The sequence below is a fragment of the Propithecus coquereli genome, unplaced genomic scaffold (genome assembly GCF_000956105.1).
Source record: "Propithecus coquereli isolate 6110/MARCELLA unplaced genomic scaffold, Pcoq_1.0 Scaffold104, whole genome shotgun sequence".
Lineage (NCBI taxonomy): Eukaryota > Metazoa > Chordata > Mammalia > Primates > Indriidae > Propithecus > Propithecus coquereli.
The window spans coordinates 6,038,170-6,043,861 of NW_012134303.1; the positions used below are offsets into that span (position 1 = coordinate 6,038,170).

The 5,692-nt window shown below is 37.7% G+C and overlaps 1 pseudogene across 1 annotated transcript; it reads right to left on the reverse strand.

The window, feature by feature from the left end:
* Positions 1–4,186: 4,186 nt before the first annotated feature.
* LOC105811085 lies at positions 4,187–5,374 on the reverse strand (annotated as a pseudogene). Its single transcript, XR_001137534.1, has one exon. The product of XR_001137534.1 is annotated as a tubulin alpha chain-like (transcript).
* Between the last annotated feature and the right edge of the window lie 318 nt (positions 5,375–5,692).

Consider the following 5,692-nt stretch of genomic DNA (forward strand, 5'->3'; position numbering starts at 1 on the left):
GTGGTGCTGTGAAAATTGGATAGCCATATGCAGAAGAGTGAAACTGAACCCCTATTTATCACCGTACACAAAAAAATCAACTCAAGATGGATTAAAGACTTAAACATAAGACCTGAAAATATTAAAATACTAGAAAAAACCTTGTGAAAACTTTTCTGGACATTGGTCTAAGCAGAGAATTCATGACTAAGACATTGAAAGCACAGAAAACAAAAACAAAAATAGACAAATGGGACTTAATTAAATTAAACAGCTTCTGCACAGCAAAAGAAACAATAGAATGAAGAGCCACCTTGTTGACTGGGAGAAAATAGTTGCAAACTATACATGTGACAGGGGACTAATATCCAGGATATATAAGGAACTCAAGGCAAGAAACAAAGAAAACAAATAATCCCATTAAAAGCGAGCAAAGGACATGAATAAAGATCTTTCAAAAGAAGACATATGCTTACTAGTATATGGAGAATTTTTTTTAATTTACAAAAAAAGAAGACATACAAATGGCCAACAGGTATACAAAAAAACTTTTCAAACACTAATCATCAGAGAAATGCAAATCAAAACCCAAATGAGATATTATGCTACCCCAGTCAGAATGGCTATTATTGAAAAGATAAAAAATAACACGTGTTGAAGAGGATGAGGAGAAAAAGGAAGTATTATACACTGTTGGTGGGGATGTAAATTAGTACAGCTTCTATGGAAAATAGTCTGGAGATTTCTCAAAGAACTAAAAATAAAACTATCATCTGACCCAGCAATCCCCATATTGGGTATCTACCACCAAAAAAAGAAATCAATATATCAAAAAGACACCCACATGCATATGTTTTCACAGCACTATTCACAATTTCCAAGATATGGAATCACCTTAAGTGTCCATCGACAGATGAACGGATAAAAAATATGTGGTGTACACACACAACAGAATACTATTCAGCCATAAAAAATGAAATCACATTATTTGCAGCAACATGGATGGAACTGGAGGTCATTATCTTAAGTGAAACAAGCCAGACATGGAAAGACAAAAATTGCATGTTCTCACTCATAAGTGGGTGCTAATAAATATGTTCATATATGTGTGGAGAGTGGAATGATAGATAATGGAGACTTGGAAGGGTGAGGGGATCGGAGTGGGGAGGATGATGAGAAGTTAGTTAATGTGGACAACGTATTAATACATTATTTGGGTGATTGATACCCTGACTTGACCGCCATGCACTCTATGCATGTAACAAAATTACACTTGTCCTCCATATATTTGTACAACTAATTAAAAAAGAAATGTATCAGGATTGGTTTTATGGCCCAACATATGGTCTATATTGGTAAATATTCTTTAGAAAAACATGTATTTTGCCGTTAATGTGTCTGATGGTCCATAAATGTCAATTAGGTCAAATGGTTGATGATATTGTTTAAGTCTTCCATATTTTTTCTGATTTTTTGTACATGTCCTATTGATAATTCAGATAATGGTGTTAAAGTCTCTACACTTGTAGATTTATCTGTACTTTCCTTTATTTGTGACTGGTTTTGCTTCATATATTTGGTGACTTTGTCTTTAGATGCAACACATTTTGCATTGTTATCTCTTCTTGATCAATTAACTGTCTTTATCATTATGAAATGTCCCTCTTTATCTCTGATAATTCTCTGCATCGTGAGTTCTACTTTGTCTGATATTAATATAGCCATAACATCTTTTTTATGTTTAGGGTTTGCATGGAATACCTTTTTTGATCCTTCCATTTTCAACCTTTCCCCCTTATGTTTAAAGTATGTATCAAGTAAGAAGCATAGTGATGTCTAACTTTATCATCCAGTTTGATAATGTAGCCTTTTAATTGGGGTGTTTAGTCTATTTGCATTTAATATAATCACTGATATTTTAGATTTAAGACTATCACCTTGATGTTTGATTTCCATTTGTCTCATCAGCTCTTTATTTTTCTGTTCCTGCTTTCCTAACTTTTTTTTGGCTTGATTAAATTTGTTAAATATTTCAGTGTATTTCCCTATTGATATTTTAGTTATTCCTCTTTGTATTATTTTTAATGATCATTCTAGTGCTTATAGTACATCTTTAACTTATCACTGTCTATATTCAAAATATATTACTAATGAACTATTTAAAAATTGTATGAAGTATATTTCAATTACTACTCTCCCACCCTTTGGGTTCTTACTATATATTTTATTTTCCTATATTCTATAAACTACATATTCCTTTGTCATTATGTTTACATTAAATAGCCAATTGTAAGAGATGAGGTAATATATGTATAACAATAAGAGTAAATGTTTAAAAGGCTATTTATATTTATTGACCAATTTACTCTCCCTGATATTTTTCATTTCTTTCTGCAGAGCTAGATTTCTACTGATATTATTTCCTTTTAACCTATTTAATTTCTTTTCATCTTTCTTATAGTGCACGTCTGTGGGAAACAAATTCTTTTATCTTTTTCTGTCTAAAATACCTATATTTCACCTTCATTTTAAAAATATACTTTTAGAATATTCTGGCCTTCATTATTTCTGATAAGAAGCCAGCCATCATTCTTATCATTATTCTCTCATATGTCATGCTACTTCATTCTCTGGCTGCTTTCAAGATTTTCTACTTGCCTTTGGTCTTCAGACTTTGACTGTAATATTCATAAGTGTGTTCTCTGTATTTATCTTGCTTGATATTTGCTAAGCTTCTTGAATTTGTGGATTGGTATCTTTTATTAATGTTCAAAAATTTTGGTCATTATCCCTTCATATATTTTTTATATTTCATTCTCCACTTTCCTTCTGGGACTATAATTACTTATATGCTAGGCCATTTAATATTGCCATACAGGTCTCTGATGTTGAGGGTTTTTTCTTTATTCTGTTTTTTGTCACCTCTGGTTCAGTTTGGATAATTTCTATCTTTGAGACGGTATAAAATCTGTCTTTGAATTTACTAATCCTTTTGTGTTATGTTCAGTCTTCTATTCCAATGACTCTTTATTTTAGATACTATAATTTTTAGTTCTAGAATTTCCATCTGGTTATTTTCAGAGTTTCCTTTTCTCTACTGAATTTTTACATCTCTTTACAGAGTTTTTCCCCACTTTCTCTAATTTTTAAAACATATCTACAATAACTATTTTAAACTTTTTTCCTGTTAATTTCAACAGCTGGATAATTTCTAGGTCTCCTTCTAATGAATTTGTTTTCAGTATTATGGTTCACATTTTCCTGGTTCTTCACATCTATTAATTATTTTATTGTATACTGAACATTGTGGCTGATATGTTGTAGAGACTCTGGATTATTTTATTTTCTTGTAAAGCTTAGATTGTAACTGCCTTAAGAAGGCAGTTAAATTACTGGAGAATCTCTTGGATCCTGTTAAGGCCTGGTTTTAGGCTTTGTTCGAGGGTGGAAGGGGGCAATTTTTTTTTGCCCCTAGTCCTAGGGTATAGCCCTTTGTCCTAGTTTGTGGTTTTTAGCCCTAAAGTGTGGTCTTCTCAGATCTCGAGTGAATGCCTGGTGTGTTTACCAAGGTCTCTTCACTCTGGATGGGTCAAAACTCATATATCTTCAGTACTATGAGATTTTATAACTATATGAGTCATGAAATCTCTGTTCAGCTCTCAGCTTCCTAACAGCTGTCTCCGCTAGGCCTCATGGAGTCCTGTCCTGAACATAAAGAGCTTAGTATTTGGTTAAGGAACCAAAGGGCACTCCTGTACAAATTTCTGTAATGCCCTCATTTCCAGTAACTGCCCTACAAATTTCAGTCAATGTAGAGACTCATAATTCTTATCTCTCTTTATTTCACCTGATGAGATTGCTGCTTTCTGCTTGGGATCCACTTTCCTGCGCTGAATTTAGAAATTTCTCACATGCAGAAAGCCAGGGAGTAAGTGAACCTCAAATTGTGTGTTTCTCCTCTCTGGAACACAGCAGACCTGCTTGTCTACTATCAAATGCTTGAAAACTATTGCTTCATATGTTTTTGTCGAGGAAGCATCTGAGTAGTGCAAAGGCCTCTTGAGAAGGAATTGTTCCATACCCACAGGAATCAGTGTTGAAGACATTTATGAAATTACAGCATTTTTTTTTCTTAATGCCTTTACTTAAAATATGATGGAAAAAATCTTACGGGTACACATGGAAAAGTATGACATGATCACCACTGAGTGAAAACAATCTAACCAGAAAGCTTTAAGATCTGCCAGCTAATGTTGAAGCTGAAATTCTGGGAATATGACATGCTGCACGGGGGCTGAAAGGAATGGATAATTAGTATTCCTCTCCTTCTTCCTCACCCTCTCCTTCAACAGAATCCACACCAACCTCCTCATAATCCTTCTCAAGGGCAGCCATGTCCTCACGGGCTTCAGAAAACTCTCCCTCCTCCATCCCCTCACCCACGTACCAGTGAACAAAGGCACGCTTGGCATACATCAGGTCAAACTTGTGGTCCAGGCGAGCCCAGGCCTCAGCAATGGCTGTGGTGTTGCTCAGCATGCACACAGCTCTCTGTACCTTGGCCAGGTCGCCACCAGGTACCACAGTGGGAGGCTGGTAATTGATGCCAACCTTGAAGCCAATGGGACACTAATCCACAAACTGGATATCAAGGTTTCTACGACAGATGTCATAGATGGCCTCATTGTCTACCATGAAGGCACAATCAGAGTGCTCCAGGGTGGTGTGGGTGGTGAGGATGGAGTTGTAGGGCTCAACTACAGCTGTGGAAACCTGGGGGGCTGGGTAAATAGAGAATTCCAGCTTGGACTTCTTGCCATAATCGACAGAGAGGCACTCCATCAGCAGAGAGGTGAACCCAGAACCAGTTCCCCCACCAAAGCTGTGGAAAACCAAGAAGCCCTGAAGACCTGTGCACTGGTCAGCCAGTTTACGAATTCGGTCCAAGACGAGGTCAATGATCTCCTTGCCAATGGTATAGTGCCCACGGGCATAGTTATTGGCAGCATCTTCCTTGCCTGTGATGAGCTGCTCAGGGTGGAAGAGCTGGCGGTAGGTACCAGTGCGAACTTCGTCAATGACTGTGGGTTCCAGGTCTACAAACACTGCCCTGGGCACATGCTTGCCAGCACCCGTCTCACTGAAGAAGGTGTTGAAGGAGTCATCTCCTACCCCAATGGTCTTGTCACTTGGCATCTGGCCATCAGGCTGGATGCCGTGTTCCAGGCAGTAGAGCTCCCAGCAGGCATTGCCAGTCTGGACACCAGCCTGGCCAACGTGGATCGAGATGCACTCACGCATGGTGGCTACAGGTTAGGAGGCGAAGGCGACAGGAGCAGACACCGGGTTCCGGTTACCGTCCCCGACAAGCTAAGAGTCGAGGTAAGTAACGCACTCGAAATTACATCATTTTAACTAGAGTAAACTGTCAAGCAGATTTCTCAACATATTCTCTAAGGACCTGGGAACTTTCAAGAAGGATCCGGTGTTACTCGATGTAGTTCTAGCCACCGTACCAATTCATTATGCCTTTCACCCTAAGTGTTAGAATAGCAAGAGACTGAGCATTTCGAGTCCTTGCAACAATTACAAATGCATACCCCGTGAGATTGTACAGATACTGTGAGTGCTCTGTGAACAAGGCGATTATCCCCACCTCTACTCCTGCAGCCAGCTCTAGGAGTCAAGCAACTAACTCCTTGATAATCTTGCA